The following is an 18,991-nucleotide window of genomic DNA, read 5'->3' on the forward strand; positions in this document are numbered from 1 at the left end:
AAAGAGGAGACGATACCCCCGGGGCTGCCATGAGATATTCACAAGGGACAGGACAGAGAGGAGAATGCCTGTGTGCTGCTCAGTTAAAAAAATAAAAATAAAAGGACCCATCAGGCTGGTAATAACCATCCCTGTGAAGAGATATGAGCGACACTAAAGCCATCATGCTGGAGAAAGGAGTGATTGCTCGCATGTCTCCCCCTCTCCCTGCCGGTCGCAGGAGCTGCAGATACCCATGGTGATTTACCCCGCCATCAGCAGGGGCTGGTCAGGTAAAGAAAGGAATGGGCAACGATGGTTTTCTTCCGGTTCAGGCAGGCCCGCCGGCCCTCACGATGCACCTCGCCCTGTACTAGGCAGTGTGGCACGGGGGTCCCCAAGCTGAGGAGCTCAGAAATGCCCAGGAAGCAAAGACACACCCTGGGCTCTGCTCAGACCAGCAGAATCAGAACCAGACGTCTGTGGTGGCTTTTAGGCCCCCTGGCTGATTTGGTTGCAGCTTGCCCAGTGCTGGCCTGTAGAAACCGCTGCGGTGGGGACGACAACAGCGTCTATGGTACAGTTTGTCCTTACAGAACTCATAAGCAAAGATAAGACTTAGTCATAGGAGGCAGATTTAATTATTCCCTCATCTGCGTTCAAATAGTGCTTTTATACATGTCTCTGTTACGGCATTTGTTTCCTTGGATGGGAAATATTCATTAATTTCTCTCTTTTACAAGCATCCTGTGAACTATTTGAAGGCAGGGGCTGTGTTTGTTCACCTTGGATACACTCTCCACACCCTCATTTAACCAATCATTCATTCCTTCACATCAGCAAACACTGAGTCTCTGGGTGCCAGACCCTGTCCGAGGTGCTGGCAGCCCTGCAGGAAACAAGGCTGGGAGTGCCCTGCTTTCCTGGAACTGCATTCCCGTGCAATGAAAGAAACCACTGGATGGATAAGGCCAGTGCTACAAAGAAAATAAAACAGCGTCATGGGGAAAGCCGACCCATGAGTCCAAGAGGCAACATTTAAAATAAGGTCAGGGGAGGCCCAGCCAGTGTGGCTCTGTGATTGAGGGCGGCCCATTCACTGAGAGGTCACCTGTTTGATTCCCAGTCAGGACACATGCCTGAGTTGTGGGCTCGATCCCAGTAGGGGCCATGCAAGGGGCAGCCGGTGGATGTTTCTATTTCTCTCTCTCCCTCTCTCTTCCTCTCTCTGAAATCAATAAAAATAAATAAATAATACATAAGTAAATAAAATAAGGTCAGTGGAGGCTTCTCTAAGTCGATGATATTTGAGCTAAACCCCAGATGAAGATAACGCAGATTTAGTGGCATAAACGTCTGGAAAGAGCATCCTAGGCAGAAGCAGCAAGTGACCAGGATCGGGGGCAGGCAGGCACTGGCACGCACGGAAGGACGGCCAGGAGGCTGAGCCCAGGACAGATGGGAGGGAAGCAGCGCGGCCAATGGGAGAAGGGCAGAGGCCAAATGACAAGCAGCCTTAGGAGCCATGGTGGGGGGTGGAGAGGCACTACTTTATTTCCTACTTCTACCCGATTCTAAGTGTCATAGAACACCACCAGGAGGTTCTAGCCAAGGTGATTGACCACGATAGTCTGATCTCCTCCTTTAACACTCACTCTGTTTCAAGAAGGAATTGCATGGGGACAGGAATGGGAGTGGCAGGCTAGTGAGAAGACTATTTTGGAAGTCCAGACAGGAGACAGAGGAGTGGAGAGTGAGGAGTGGAGGGGTGGAGGGGTGGAGGAGTGGAGGAGTGGAGGAGTGGAGGAGTGGAGGAGTGGAGGAGTGGAGGAGTGGAGGAGTGGAGGAGTGGAGGAGTAGAGGAGTGGGGAGTGGAGAGGTAGAGGGGTGGAGGAGTGGAGGGGTGGAGGAGTGGAAGGGTGGATGGGTAGAGAGGTAGAGAGGTGGATGGGTGGAGGGGTGGAGGGGTAAAGGAGTGGAGGGGTGACTGGGTACAGCACACCATTTGGAAGCATCTCTCAGCCCACTTGATTGATAGATTGGTCGTGGGGGTTGGAGAAAAAAGTCAGGGCAACTCCTAGACTAAGGAATGAGCCAACACCTGGAACAGAATAGCAAGCACTCAGTGATGATTACAGAACAATGTGCAAAATGAGGGTAAACAACTCAACATCATCATCTGGAGCACAACTGCACACCAACCCGTCTGGTGCCCACAGAGTGCTCTGGGCCATCAGGAAAGCTGTCAGTGTGGATTCAAGTGCTCCAAGAGATAGGATTTGAAACTGGACTCAAAAGATGGGTCGTATTGAGCCAGAGAAGTGAACATGAAGGGTGCTTCCAGACTAGAACATAAAAATAAGCCTGCCTGTATTTTAAATTTCCTTTTTTTTATTTCTGGTGTAATTTTCCGTGATGTGAGTTTGGGGTGGGGAGTGTGGAGACAACTGTGCTGGGAAAGCAGAGGCTGGAGATACAGTTGTTTGGATATGAAAACAGGAGCAGCATGTGGAGGATCTTGAAAACCAGGCAGTAGTTTGGATGCAAAAGCCACAGAGACCCATCCAGGTTCTTGTCCAGGGAAGCAGCATGTCAGCAGCGGGTGATTTATGTCCTGAATTTGGATGGTCTGGGGCTGGAGGTGGGTGCCACAACCTGGTGAGACAGCAAATCGGATAGAATTACAGTCATCCACCTGCTACAGACATTCACCAAACCAACCTCTCTCTGGAAGACAAACAAACAAAGACATGATGCCCAAGCCTGGGCTCCAATGCAGGGGAAATATAGCCATGCCAGGGGCTCTTGGAGCCGGCGAGAGGGGACAGGAGGAGAAAGGGGGCAGGTGCACAGCGGGAGAAAGCAAGTCAGCCCCAGACAGTAAAGAGCCTTTGGCCTGGCTGGTGTGGGTCAGTGGTTGAGTGTCAACCCATGAACCAGGAGGTCACAGTTCCATTCCCCATCAGGGCACATGCCCGGATTGCGGGCTCGATCCCCAGTAGAGGACAGGAGGCAGCCGACCAACGATTCTCTCTCATCATTGATGTTTCTATCGCTCTCTCTCCCTCTCCCTTCCTCTTCCTGAAATCAATAAAAACTTTTTTTAAGAGCCCTTGAACAAGACACGAGTTTTCAGCTGCAGGTGGCTGGGTTCCCTCCCGAGACCAATCTATGTATTTTCCATCTCCTTCAGATTCCAAATAGAAGTCAAATTCTTGGTCTTCCCCAGGGCATTTGCAGCAGCCACGAGGAGAACAGGGACTTACAGATCAGCTATAACCCAACCATAGCCTCAGACTGTGCAGGCAATAGGACATGCTTAGCAGAGAGCAGAGGTGGGGGCAGCTGAGTCCTTTTCCTTTGACATTCAAGATGCTGCCAGAACGGTCCTTTCCCGTCATCTGTATGTGGAAGGGACAGAAAGGGCAGTGGACTCCGGAGCAGGTCTCCCCAGCGGAAAGGAAAGGGCAGAATGGAAGGGGTGGCGGCAGCCTGTGCTGGGAACTTGTCCTCTTACAGCCGGAAGTTGGCTGACTTCTCCAACCAAGGACGTGGGGGAAGCAGGCCCGGCAGCCAGTCGGCAGCAATAAAAAGCTCGATTCCGCTAAAGGAGCTGGAATGGTTCTAAATGATCGCCATCTGCTCAGGGGCCCAGTGGAGCCTGGCGGGTCAGAATGATTCATGGTCAGGCCGCACCCGGGCTGCAGGGCTGGTTCGTGGAGCAGGCAGTCCTGTGGTGAGACACAGATGGCAGCTTCCTCTCCCCTACTGGTGTTTGAACCATGACAACTAGTGTCAAGAACGCAGTCGCTGGACAAAGAGCCAGGGACCTGGCACGTTCCTTCTCTCCCCACACGCTTTGCCCGTACGGTTCTGCGACCCAAGAATGCCACATGTATGCGCGTACACAAACACGCCATCAATCATTCAACAAGTTATTGAGCATCTCATATGTGTCAGGCATGATGCTAGGGTTTAGGGCCACGAAGATGAGTATGTCAGGGTCCCTGACATCCAGGGGAAGACAGCTAGGTACACAGTCCCAACTTCTTACAATACGGTCGCATTGTCACCGAGAGAGGTTGGGGCGGTTAGAGAAGTTTTACCAAATATGATATGTCTGTGCTGTAGCTTGAAGAAAAGGAAGGACTTTCCCAATTAAAAAAAAAAAAAAAGTGGTGACAAAGACATTTCCAGAAGAAGCAACAGCACGTAAGGGCTACAGCGTCTTGAAAGTCGAAGGAAAAGCCCAGGGATGACCAGGGCCAGCAGCAATGCAGAGAAGATAAAAGTGGCCAGTCAGTGGGGGCGGATTATGAAAGGCCTTTAGGGGTCTGGGTACCTGAGCAACCAGCAGGGCCTTAGGAACAAATAGTTGGTGACATTTGGTGACTAAGGAAGGACCTAGAAATGCCTAGTCATAGCCATCAGGTCACGTGTCCCCCCTTGACATTTTCAAGGGAGTTTGCACACAAGTGGCATGATCATTGGTTGTCAAGCCCTATGTTACCCTGATCCACGACTCACCGGGAGAAGTCTGACTGGAACGCGTGCCTTAGGCTCAAAAACCTGTGTGCAGCCTTCTTTTCTCTCTGGACCAGACATACGGGCAGGTCTGCCCAAACAATAAGAGGAAAAGGCAATTGTGCCTGAACCCTCCCACTTGCAGGCTTGTTTCGAAAGAGCTGTGGACAGGTCGCCCTCTGGAGGCAGGAGACAGAAAAGCAGCCAACCTGGTGCTGAGGACCTTCAGCCAGGGGACCAAGGGAACTGAACGTTTTCCCATGTCCCACCTCACAGGTGATATTCCGCCCCCCAGTTTTTCCCTGAGATCTGTCAGTGTGGGCTCTGAAAGAATCCTAGATATAAGCAGGGCTCTTTCTTCAGCTCGGGCACCTGGGGTACCTTTCACTGGGTTGAGTGTGGTTCCTTCCACAGCCCACATGTGAATTAATCCAACCCCCAGTCTTTCCGGTGTCCCACTGCTCCAAATCGCCAAAGGATGGATAAGATGCACACAATGTGACTGCACCCAGCACCCAACACAGCTTCAAAATACAGAAGACAGAACTAAAGCATTAGCACTTCCCAAACAAAAGCGAATCCCAGTCTGAAATATAGCAGAGTGGCAAATACCTAGGCAAGGAGGAAAAAAACGAAATCCTAAACTAATGTAGGAGAAACTTGCTATTGAGCTGACTTGTGCCACCTTATGCAAGTCTTACAGAAACTCAAAGTATGAATGGGTCTGAGGCAGGTGACAGAGGCCACCCACGGTAGTGACCTTTAGCTCAGCGACCTGGCCCACTAGCGCTGGGAGAGTGGGGTTGGGTGAAGGGCGGGGCGGGACCATGAAAGCACATTGACTTAGGAGACTAGCAATTCTCAAGGGCATCTCCAAAGGCCAAATGAGAACACTGTCCTCAAGCCCTCAGGTCTCAAGCTTCACTTCCCCAACTGCTGTCTAAACACCTCTTCTTCTCCAGGTCTCCTACTGCAGCAAGCCTTCATTTAATAATAATAATTATTATTATTATTATTATTATTAATATATATATATATATATATATATGCCTATGTGACTGTTACAATGGAACAACCAGTCACTATGATGCGTACTGACCACCAGGGGGCAGATGCTCGATGCAGAAGCTGCCCTCAGCCTGCAGGCCCCGATGGTGCCTGCTGGCCAACCTCCTGGTCCCTCCCCGCTGCTGACAGGCTCCAATCGCCTGATCAGGGCCAGGCCCCCGGGATGGGATTGGGAGCTGGGGATGGGTGGTGGTGGATGTGGGCAGCGAGGGACGGAGGAGGCGGGGAGGCAGGGAACCATGCTGTGGCAGCATGTGGGAGGTTAGGGAAGGAGGAGGGGGGGAGGCGGGGAGGCAGGGAAGCAGGGAACCTGATCAGCCCTGACCGCACGCCAGGCCTAGGGACCCCACCCGTGCACAGATTTCAAGCACCAGGCCTCTAGTATAATAATATAACCAGTCAAACACCCCTTTGCATAAAAGTTTCCTTGAGCCTTCTTGCTATGAATAGACTCTTCCCACTGAGAGCTCCTCCAGCCTGTCCTTGTGCCGCTCTCGTAATTGTATATGTGCATAACTTGTTTCTCCTCTTAGAACACAATAAAGTCCTTGAGGTTAGAACAATAAAAATCGGGATTCTTTTTCTTCTTTATATTGGAAAGAAACTCCATACAGTACTCCCATGGAGTCCAGGGTCACGTTCATAACTCACACTGTTCGTGATGTCGCCCCAACCAACCCTGGGATAAGAGAGCTGGCGGAGCCAATACATGCAAGGCAGAGCAGGACGCGGCCTGGGTGGCAGTTTGGGGGAATGTCAGGAATTTCCCAATTGTCCCCCAAACTCCCCACCCTGAAATTCTACCATTAACAATATAGTCCAGCCCTAGCCGGTTTGGCTCAGTGGATAGAGCAATGATGGTGAACCTATGACACGCGTGTCAGAGGTGACATGTGAACTCATTTTTTTGGTTGATTTTTCTTTGTTAAATGGCATTTAAATATATAAAATAAATATCAAAAATATAAGTCTTTGTTTTACTATGGTTGCAAACATCAAAAAATTTCTATATGTGACACGGCACCAGAGTTAAGTTAGGGTTTTTCAAAATGCTGACACGCTGAGCTCAAAAGGTTCGCCATCACTGGGATAGAGTGTAGGCCTGCAGACTGAAAGGGTCCTGGGTTCAATTCTGGTCAATGGGCATGTACCTCAGTTGCAGGCTCTTGCAGGAGGCAACCAATCAATGCATTTCTCTCACATCGCTATTTCTCTCTGTCTTTCTCTCTTCCACTCTCTCTAAAAATCAATGGGAAAATACCCTCGGGTGAGGATTTAAAAAAAAATGGAGACTGTTAAAAAAATGTTTAAAATAATAATAATCATATATTCCAGGTCTTTGATATTTCTCTTTTCCACAGAACCCGTTTTAACTTTTTTTATTTATTGATTTGAGAGATAAAAGGAGAGAGAGAAACATTGATTTTGTTGTTTCATTTCTCTATGGATTCATCTGTTGCTTCTTGTATGTGCCCTGACCAGAGATCAAACCCACAACTTTGGTGTATCAGGACAACGCTCTAACCCACTGAGCGACCCCAGCCAGGGCCCTGCATCTCTCTCTTGAACAAACTCTAAATATCCCACAGAAGGAGAACATCGTAAGTTCTAACTAAACAAGGAATTCAATGGCCATCAGGTGTAAGCCACGTTTTCCAGGAGTGTGACAGTGTGAGTACGTCAAGGACCAGACACTCAGGCAGGGACCCGAGAGTGTAAGCACCCATGAGGTAGAGCTTGTTTGTTTCATTTACCTCTGTAACCCAGCACCATATGGAACACAGAAGGTGCTCAACAATGTTTGTTGAAGGAAATGAATGAGTAAGTGAATGAGAAGTCCAGAAGACAGGTATCTCCAAGGGAAGGTCAGAGGCCGGAAAGCAAATTCCCTGGAGGCAGATTGAGTCCTTATTCTTCTTGTATGACCCCGTGGTGTCTTGGACAGCCTAAGAAGTGCCCAGGAAATTCACTGGAACTAACGTATCTGCAGTTTCTCCGGTGGCTCTGGGCCTGGCCCAGGGAGAGCCCGCCCTGGCAGTCCAAAACTGGGTCTCACCACCAGGGGGCAATGCAGACCAAATACCAGGGTTTTCTTGTCCAAACCCCCGGTGGCTGAGTGACAGCAGGGGGCCCCCACGTGCCATTTTGGACGACTAAATGCAGCACTCCGTCCCTGCACACTCATTAAATCACAATCTCCCATATAAGCAGCTCTGTTTCTCAGACCTAAAACAGGGACAATCGCTAAAAAGCCACGCTGAAATCCACGCAATCAACAAAAGCAGTGGCCTGTATCGGGGGGGGGAAAGGAAAAAGAAAAAGAAAGCTGTAGTGGGCACTGGTTCAGTTAGGAACCTCCGCTACGATATTTTTCTAAGCACTGAGGTATGACCCCTGAGGAACCTGAAGCATCGTACGGATGATTCATATTTAATTGATCATTAATATGCAAGGAGTCGTGCCTAACAGCTATGAGAAGTGCACAGAACCTTCCTCAGGAACAAGGCGGAGCACTAGACTAGTATCCAGTATTTGGAATCAAACTGGGTCAGGATCTCAGACAGTGGGCTGGCCCCTTCAGTGTTAGATTGTAAAAAGGGGGTGAGAGCAGAAAGCGACATGCCCCAGGTAAGGAAGGGAGCAAAAAGGAAATAGTTACAGAGCCAGGCACGGCCTCCCGCTAGGCATACAGAGTACTGCATTCGTTTAACCTCTCCAGGCTAGGCTTGCATTAACACCCACTCCTCACAGGAGAAAGCAGACTTCGAGAGGGATGGCAACACCCTGCTTATTTCGTTTGTTCTCTCAGTCAATAATTTATTGGGATAGTATTTGGGGCCAGGAACTGTGCTAAGCAACAGGGATCCTGCAAATAGAACGTAATACCTGAGGTGCGTGGGAGAGAGGGACGCAGACATCAATACAATGGAGTGCTGTGCTCAGTGGTAGGATTATAGCTCAGCTCTCTGTTAAGCCAAGGTCTTTAGTGTAGTACACTTTGCTGCCGTCTACTACACAGCCAACCCCCTTCCTCAGGGCAGGGTCTGTCATGTCCTCTTTGTGTCTCCGGTATTTAGACGAGTACCTTGTACCCCATAAATGTCTGAGTGGCCAAACAAATGAAGAGATGGTTAATGGGTGGATAGGTGGATAGATGGATGGGTGGAAGGACCTGTAGTAGGCAATTAGACAGGCACAAGCAGAGCAAGGACAGGTATGGAAGGTGCCCAGCAACAGACAATTGTAGGGTGGGACCTCGTCCCCAAGCTGACCTTTCCTCCCCTGGCATGCCAATAGCCATGTGGCAGACCCCCTACATGAGGAGGAGGAGGAGTAAGGGGGCCTCATACAAATCCCATCAAGCCCTTACATGACCACTCCCATAAGCATTAAGCCCTAGAGATAACATCTAGTCCTCAGTTATGTATGTTTCAGCTCCAGGCCCAGAAACGCAGCCAGGCCAGGCGGGGCGACGCCATAGCTGGCATGAGGACCCCCTGCCCTGGTGCAGACCAATGGGTGGAGACCATGACCCTGAAAGGACACACCTGGAAAGCTGATCAATATGCTATTGATCATCCCTGAGACCTCCAGAAAAAATCCCTTCAGGTAAGGGCCCAGCACAGGCTTTTTCTCTTTTGAGCATGCCCATGCCTTTCCCCACCCCTTTCTTTTATTTTATTTTTATTTTTATGTTTTATTTTTTTGCCTCCCGTATGTACCCTGACCAGGGATTGAACTTGCAACTTAGGTATGTGCCCTGACTGGAATCAAACCCGTAGCCTTTGGGTGTATGGGGCAATGCTCCAACCAACTGAGCCACCCTGCTGGGGTTTCCCACCCCCCCTTTCTCCAATCAATCTCTCTCTCTCTCTCTCTCTCTCTCTCTCTCTCTCTCTCCCCTACCCCCCTGCTTTACCTTTCTCCCTCTTCTTCCCCCAGTCACATTTTCTCTGCCTTTCTCTCTCCTAAGCTCAAAGAACCCTTCTTTTGCCTCTAACTTGTTTCCTGAGCCCACACAACCCAGCTGGCTCACTTCTCCTACAGCTCACTTCTACCTCTGTGACTTTTAAATAAACTTTTATTTATACAGGGTGTCCCCAAAAATGTATACATACTTTAACAGCTGATAGCTTAATCTGGAAAATGAAATGTATTTTAGCACTGTCTCTATAATTATTCAAAGTGTGTATATACATTTTTGGGGACACCCTATATTTGAGTCTTGGTTCTGAATTCTTTCTTAGCCAGAACTCAAGTGCCCAGGTTGCTGAACCAAGGTCCAATCGCTGGTAACATTCTGGTGTCATTTCACCGCTAACAGATCAATGAATGAGTGAATGAACAAATGGGTGGATCCTGGAGACCGTGGGTCAAAAAGGAGAAGGAAATGAGGGAATAGTCAGTGAGACTGAATATGTGTTACTGTGTTTTCATTATCTGCACAGATTTTTGATTTCTTTAGTGTGTTGTAAATGCCTTGGGAGCAAGGGACTTTCCCGGTGTGTTTTCTGTCACCTGCAGAGCCTCGCACAGTGTCAGGTGCCCTCCAGGTGCTCGGTAATGAAATGGTATTTTCCACGTGTGACTTTGTTCTCTTTCATAATCCTCTGGACAACTTGGGGGGTGGGAGTGGGATAGGGTTCTTCTACCTTTTCATGCAAAGAGGAAGAATAAGTCACAAAAAGCAAAGAGGGCATCTGAACTCTGGGCCTTGGAGACGCCCCCTCCCCGCCCCCCCGGGGCAAATCAGTGAGCGAGCTGGGGCCTTTAGAAGAGGCCCCGGATGGAGGTCCCAGACCCGAGGCTGAGGAGAACTCACCGTTGGGCCTGGTGGAAAGCCCCTCCTGGGTGTCTGTGAGCTGAAGGCATGCTCAGGCATCCTCCAGCGGGATGAGCAGGCCCCACTGCCAAAGAGGGGACTGCTGGGAGCAGAGGCGCCGCTCTGGAAGATAGGGGGAGGGAGCAGGGAGAGCCCATCCTCCAAGGAGGGGCCTTGGCAGAGCAGTAAGTGTGTCTCCCCACATGCAGCCCAGCAGCTCTGAGAATGTGCTCCTCACGTCCTCTGCTGCCTCCCCGGTCCGGGGGGGAGCTAAGAGAGAGAGGGAAGCCTCAGGAGTCTCACCCTGGGGACAGGGCCTGCAGGAGGCAAGAGTCAGACCCTGGGTGTCTGAGGTGCTGATTTTTGCCCCAGCTCTCTAACTACTAGACCAGAATTCCTTTGTGGCCCCACCTCTTTGTCTGTGCCTCAGTTTCCTAGTCTCTGAAATGCTGTCATCGAGAAAATTACATGTGTTACAAAAGTGCCTGACAGTGCCAGCACATATGTACTCAGTAAATATCTTCCCTTCATCTCTTAATGCTGTTCCTCAGTTTACCCATGAGTGACATGAGAACAATAGCGCCCATGCCAGTACTGTCTTGGGCATATTACAAGAACAAAATGAAAGAATAGATGCAGAAGCATCATAATGTTTATGGATAAAAATGCAAAAGCAGCCTGGCCAGTGTGACTCAGTGGTTGAGCATCAACCTAGGAACCAGGAGGTCACGGTTCGATTCCCAGTCAGGGCACATGCCAGGGTTGTGGGCTCAGTCCCCAGTGGGGGCTGTGCAGGAGGCAGTCAATCAATGGTTCTCTCTCATCATTGATGTTTCTATCTCTCTCTCACTCTCCCTTTCTCTCTCTAAAATGAATAAAAACTTTTTTTAATGCAAAAGCAAGGTTAAATGAACACTGAAGAGCCATCGAGCTAACCCAAATCCTCCCAGGTAAAAGTATGTGAGAGGCATTTCCTTCAGTCTCACCCGACCTGCCCTGTCCCCAGCGGTTCTCTGCTGCGGTGCTGCCCTCCAGCCTCCCCCACTGCCCCGCCCAGTGGAACCTGCACCATTTCCTCCGGGTGCTCAAAGGCTGCTCCAGTCTCCACAGCTGATGGGCCTAGAGATAAGGAGCCACCAGCATGCTGCCACCTGCCCAGTGACAGAAAGGGGGGCCCACTGGCCCCTCAATGTCCTGTAAATGCTCCTCCAGGGGAGCCTGCCCAAATATGCCCCTTTTGTGGAGCCCCCCTCCCCCCAAGAAAGCCCACTTGGCAGAGTGAACTCCTCCAGTCAGTGACAGGCACAGTGGAAAGAGGCTGGACCCGGAGTGGGGTGGGAGCCAGAGGCCAGGTCTGTGTCTGAATTAGAATCCCATATGACCTTGAACCCATTCCTCATCGAGACCTTGGTTTCTTCATGTTCAAGGTGGTGATTGTTTTGAGGCTTAAATAAGGAAATATGAATATGGGCTGTAGAATAGTATCTGGACAAGAGTTGGCTCCAATAAATGTGCTAAATAAAAGGATGGGAGAATGACCCACAATCTCAGTAGAGAGCTCAGCTTCGGGGCAAGCTGGAGGTGGCTCCAGTAAGCCACAGTTTTCAGCTGGCTGGAGCAGCATACCTGCCCATGCTCCCTAGAAAAAAAGGGGGAAAATCTTTCCCTGAAGCTTGGGGCAGGGAAGGGGCAGGTGAGTGTGAATAGGGAAAATGGGAAAAGGAAAATCCCAAAGCTCATGGCCAAAACAATATATATACATACTAGGGGCCCGGTGCACGAAATTCGTGCACTGGGTGTGTGTGTGTGGGGGGGGGGGTGTCCCTCAGCCCAGCCTGCCCCCTCTCACATACTGGGAGCCCTCAGGTGTTGACCCCTATCACCCTCCAATCGCAGGATCGGCCCCCAGCCCAGGCCTGATGCCTCGGCCAGAGGCGTAGACCCCCATCACCCTCCGATTGCCTGATCGGCCCCTTGCCCAGGCCTGACGCCTCCGCCAGAGGTGTCAGGCTTGGACAGGGGACCCCCATCTCTCCCTGATCACTGGCTCTGGCCCCCGCCCAGGCCTGAGGCCTCTGGCCCAGGAATCATGCCTGGGCAGGGGAACCCCATCTCCCTCTGATCACTTGCTCCACCCCCCGCCCAAGCCTGACGCCTCTGACCCAGGCTTCAGGCCTGGGCAAGGGGACCATCATATCCCCCCAATCCCCAGCTCCGCCCCCCACCCAGGCCTGAGGAGTTGACCCTCATCACCCTCCGATCACCAATCACCGGATCGGCCCCTTGACCAGGCCTGAGGCCTCCGGCAGAGGTGTCAGGCCTGGGCAGGGGACCCCCAGCTCCCCGCGGTTGCAGGCTCTGCCCCTGCCCAGGCCTAACGCCTCTGGCCTGGGCGTCCCGCCCGGGCAGCGGGGACCTGCAGCTGCAGCGGCCCCGCGATCGCGGGCTCCGCTTTAGGCCCAGGCAAGGGACCCCTAGCTCCCGGGACTGCCAGCTTCGACCGTGCCCAGCTCCCATCGCTGGCTCCACCCCTACTTCCTGCTATCACTGGCCAGGGCGGAAAAGGCACCTGATTCTCTGATCATGGCTGGGGAGCAGAGCAAAGGCGGCCCCAGGGCCGCCTTTGCCCTGCCCCCCAGCTCTTAGCCCCCCCCCGCCCCCCCCGGGTTTCTGATCACTGTCAGTGGCAGGGGGCTTCTTCCTGCTTTCCCTTTCGCCTCCCTGCATTGTGCCTACATATGCAAATTAACCGCCATCTTGTTGGCAGTTAACTGCCAATCTTAGTTGGCAGTTAATTTGCATATAGCCCTGATTAGCCAATGAAAAGGGTATCGTCGTACACCAATTACCATTTTTCTCTTTTATTAGATAGGATATATATGCCTAAGCCACTGAATGACCTAACGACCGGTCTACCGGTTGCTATGATGTGCAATGACCACCAGGGGGCAGAGGCTCAATGCAGGAGCTGTCCCCTAGTGGTCAGTGTGCTACCACACTGGGAGTGCCGTTAAGCTGACCAATGGGCACCAGATGCAGGGCTCACGGCTGGTGAGCGCTACTGCGGTGGCACGAGCCTCTGGATGGGGACTGACAGGGCACCAGCACGCAGCAAGCACAGCCAGGCCAGGATGAATGGAAGTGGGAGTGGCAGGCAGGAGCAGCAGGCAGTGTTGGACTGGTTTCACCCCATCCCCACAGGTCACACCGAGGGACGCCACCAGTGCACGAATCCGTGCACCAGGCCTCTAGTTTAAAAATAAAAGCCATGCCTTCTCAGTACCCTTCCATGGCTCCCCCTTATCCAGATCAGAATTCCTCAGGCAGCACACTGAGGAGTTGGCTTGATTCAGTCTAACTTCCCACCCAATTTTGGCCTCGCCTCACCCTACCCCTCACCTTCTCTGGACTGTTCCACTCATGGGTACCTGGATAGGCTTCGCACACCTTCCCTCCCCGTTCCATGTGTGCTCAAAGTGAACCCTCAAGCCCCTGCAGTGCCCACTCACCCTCACTTGAGCCCACAGGGATCTCTCCCTTCCCTGAGCTCAGCACTTGCTACTCATTTTGCCTTTTTTCGTGTCACTTTTCAAATATCAAACTAAGTCTATGCTACTAGACTGTGAGCTCCACTGGGACAAGAATGTGTGTTTGTTTGTATTTGCATTTATATGTAAATATCTATACAGCCCTAACTGGTTTGGCTCCGTGGATAGAGCGTCCGCCCTTGGACTGAAGAGTCCTGAGTTCGATTCCAGTCAAGGGCATGTACCTTGGTTGCAGGCCTGATCCCTAGTAAGCAGCATGCAGAAGGCAGCTGATCAATGTTTCTCTCTCATGGATGTTTCTAACTTTCTACTCTTCTCCCTTCCTCTCTGTAAAAATCAATAAAAAATATTTTTTTTTTATCGTCTAAAGTTTTACATATGTCTCCTTTCTCTCTGATTGACCCCTCCCCCTGCCCCCAGCCATTCCCACCCCAGGCAAGCCCCCACCACCCCAGTGTCTGTGTCCATTATGCTAATATGCATGCAAACGAGTCCTTTGGTAGCTCTCTAAACCCCCCCGCCCCGCCTCCCCTGCCATTTGTCTCTGGATCTATTTTTGTTCATCAAATTATGTTGATCATTATATCCCACATATGAGTGAGATCATGTGATGTTTATCTTTCTCTGACTGGTTTATTTTGCTTAGGATAATGCTCTCCAGTTCCATCCATGCTGTTGCAAATGGTAAGAATTCCTTCTTTTTTATAGGGGCATAGTATTCCATTGTGTAGATGTACCACCGTTTTGTAATCCACTCATGTGCTGATGGGCATTTAGGCTGTTTCCAAATCTTAGCTATGGTGAATTGTGCTGCTATGAACATAGGGGTGCATATATCCTTTCTAATTGGTGTTTCTGGTTTCTTGGGATATATTCCTATAAGTGGGATTACTGGGTCAAATGGGAATTCCATTTTTAACTTTTTGAGGAAACTCCATACTATTTTTCACAGTGGCTACATCAGTCTGCATTCCCACCAACAGTGCACAAGGGTTCCTTTTTCTCCACATCCTCACCAGCACTTGTCATTTACTGATTTGTTGATGATAGCCATTCTGACAGGTGTGAGATGGTACCTCATTGTTGTTTTGATTTGCATCTCTCGGATGATTAGTGACTTTGAGCAAAAAGTATTTTTAAATAAATAAATAAACATAAATATGTATATATTTAAGAATATTGATCCATCTATTCATATTTATGTTTATATTTATATCTATATCCAGATAAGGCAGATAATATATTGATGATAGAGATAGAGACAGAGACAGACAGAATGGCCACAGGAACCCCTCTCTGATCCTGTATGCACGCCCCATTAAATGAGACTTTGCTCACCCCTCAAGAAATGGAGTCTTTACATCTCTTTTCCTTGAATCTTGGCTGGCCCTGTGACTTGCTTTGATAACTAAACTGGACAATAGAGTATGGCAGGTGTGACATGCCATGGTTTCCTAGTCTAGGTCTCACAGATTCCACCCTTGCCCTCTTAGATAAGAATTCTGCCACTGATTTCTTCACTGATACAAGTCCTAGGGCACTTGAAACGAAAGAGAAAATGAACAAATGGGACTACATCAAAATAAAAAGCTTCTGCACAGCAAAAGAAACCATCAACAAAACAACGAGAAAACCCACTGTGTGGGAAAACATATTTGCCAATGACATATCTGATAAGGGCCTAATCTCCAAAATTTATAGGGAACTCATACAACTTAACAAAAGGAAGATAAACAATCCAATCAAAAAATGGGCAAAGGACCTAAATAGACACCATTCAAAAGAGGACATTCAGAAAGCCAAGAGACATATGAAAACATGCTCAAAGTCACTAATCATCCGAGAGATGCAAATCAAAACAACAATGAGGCACCATCTCACACCTGTCAGACTGGCTATCATCAACAAATCAACAAACGACAAGTGCTGGAGAGGATGTGGAGAAAAAGGAACACTTGTGCACTGCTGGTGGGAATGCAGACTGGTGCAGCCACTATGGAAGACAGTATGGAGTTTCCTCAAAAAACTGAAAATGGAACTCCCATTTGACCCTGTGATCCCACTTCTAGGAATATATCCCAAGAAACCAGAAACACCAATCAGAAAGGATATATGCACCCCTATGTTCATAGCAGCACAATTCACCATAGCTAAGATCTGGAAACAGCCTAAGTGCCCATCAGTAGATGAATGGATTAGAAAACTGTGGTACATCTACACGATGGAATATTATGCTGCTCTAAAAAGGAAGGAACTCTTACCATTTGCAACGGCATGGATGGAACTGGAGAGCATTATGCTAAGTGAAATAAGCCAGTCAATGAAGGAAAAATACCACATGATCTCACTCATTCATGGGTAATAGAGACCATTATAAACTTTTGAACAATAATAGATACAGAGGCAGAGCTGCCTCAAACAGATTGTCAAACTGCAGCGGGAAGGCCGGGGAGGGTGGGGGTGCAGGAGGTAGGGGGGTAAGAGATCAACCAAAGGACTTGTATGCATGCATATAAGCATAACCAATGGACATAAGACACCGGGGGATAGGGGAGGCTAGGGGACTGTCTAGGGCGGGGGGGAAAAATGGACACATATGTAATACCCTTTGTAATACTTTAAGCAATAAAAAAAAAAATAGGAAAAAAAAAAAGAATTCTGCCACTGCCTTCTTGAGGATGGGAGACCGTGTGGAGAGAGAAGCCTGAATAACAGCCGGCACAACCACCAGACGTGTGGGTGAGGCCATCTTTGACACCCAGACCCAGCCAAGCCACCATGTGACTGCAACCACCTTACTGACCTCTGGAGAAAGTACCAAGTGTGTCACCATCTGAGAGTCTTCCACTTCTTGTCAGGATCTTCCAGAGCTGAGCCCAGCACAAATTGTTGATCCACAGACTTGGGAGGAAATAGAATGGTTGTTTATTTGTCCACAAAATTTGGGGGGTAATGATAGCAAAAATGATAATATATGTGTTTGTGTCTTTGTGTGTCCATGTGAGTAACTGAATGCCATGGACATATTAGCATCAGAATTAAAGTGAATAAATGAATGAGCAGAAGAGTGCAAAACCTTAACACACTCCACTTCTAGATTCTGCCTATGTAATCCATCAATATATTTTCTAGAGGTTTTTTCAATGTTTTTATTGAATTCAGAGAAACAAAAGGAGAGGGAGAGATAGAAACATAATTAATCGGCTGCCTTCTGCATGGCCCTTACTGGGGATCAAGCCTGCCATCAGGGCATGTGTCCTGACCAGGAATTGAACCGTGACCTCCTGGTTCATAGATCAACATTCAATCACTGAGCCTCACCGGTAGGGCTGTAATCCATTAATACAGAATTTGTTCAGTGGAATTGACTTTACTCCTCTCTCATTTCTCTCAGCAAGAGAAAAAAGTAACCAGGGTGTGGGAGAAATTCAGGGAGTTCTTAGGAATGCCAAGGATGTAGAACAAGGGCCCAACCCACTGGTTTTTCTTTGATGCACAGAAGGTTCCATGGTGTGGGGTCAGGGAAGTGAACTGGAAGCCAGGCAATAAATGCTTGAGGCCCGGTTTTACCACTCGTTATGTCCTTGAGCATGGTCAGTTTCCTCTCTCTGGGCCTCAGTTTCGATAGCCCCAAGGCATCGCTCATCTCCAGCATTCCTGGATTGTTGGTGAGAAAGTGTTAACCTTTTCATTCACCCCGTGTTCCTTTGAGGATTAGTTTACAGAAAGCAGTAGGATAAGGACAGGGACTGTCTCTGTTTCTTTGGGGTCAGAAAATAGGACTTAGGAAAGGGTGTTGAGGCCCCTGAGATTACACTGCAAAGCAGGAGGTGAGCTAGAGTTAGGGGATACGCACAGCAGTTGCATTTGGATGGCCCAGGACACCTGGGTTACACTGGGTCTCAGATCTGCCATGTCTCCTGTGATCTGACCAGCAGGCTTAGCTAGAATTCACAGGAGATGATGTTGTACAAGATGACCCTGAGAGGACCTAGTGATAGCTGTGGGAAAAGGTGATATTAAGTCTGACTGGATGCATCCTCTGCCCTCCATCGTTTGCCACCAATTTCTGATGATGATCATGGCAGCCTTTCAGTAAGGTCTACCATCCCAGCCACCTTACCCTGAAGGCATTAGCCGGCTCATTTTAAGAGTCTCATGCTTTACCGACTGAGCTAGCCGGGCACTTCCAAACCGGCTCATTTTAAATGTGAAAAAAATCACAGGTCAGAATGGTGAGCTAATTTACCCAATGCCACATAATTAGGAAATTCAAAGCCAAGAAATAAACCCTAATGTATTTGATCCCAAAACTCACTATCTTCCTCACCATATCACACAGTTCGTGGCATTGGTAGTCTATTTCCTGCCAGGGTCCTCTTCTAGAGCTGGGCCAAGGGAGGGGAAGGACTTTGCACAGAACACATAGCACCCAGGTCACAGGCTGCTCTGAAAACTGAGGTGGCTGTGAGCAGGCCATCTTTATATGACTTTTTATATTCACTTTGGGTAGAGCCTGGACTGGATCTGCTTCATCCCAACTTCTATCTCTAGAAAATTGAGATGTTGTATAATCCAGTGAATAACAATTAATACATGGCTACAGAAGCATGGAGCCCTGTCTGGAGCCTAAGATGTGGCTTCATTACCTCCTCCCCAGTCAGAGGATCACTGCCCATTGAGCACATGTACAGGGAAATATAGGATGTGTTCTCCAATCTGATGGAGCTTAACTTCTAGTCAACATAAAAATAAACATAGAATGCTGAGCTTTGTGGTATCAACTTACAGTACAACAAGGAAAGAAAGATTGTTAAGGACTAAAGGGCAAAGAGGTTTCCTGGGAAAAATGGAATCTGAGCTGAGCCTTGAAGAAAAATGACTTTGGAAGAGAGAAGAACTGTGGGAACAGCATGAGCAAAAGCTTGGGTGGGAAATGACAAGGTTTATGTAGAGACAGTGAGAAGATAAACCTCTATGGGGCCTGGGGCCTGGGAGAGGAGATGGTGAACGGCCCCAGAGTGGGCCAAAAAGCCAGAGGTCAGCAAAA

This window comes from Myotis daubentonii, chromosome 5 (assembly GCF_963259705.1).
Source record: "Myotis daubentonii chromosome 5, mMyoDau2.1, whole genome shotgun sequence".
Taxonomy (NCBI): domain Eukaryota; kingdom Metazoa; phylum Chordata; class Mammalia; order Chiroptera; family Vespertilionidae; genus Myotis; species Myotis daubentonii.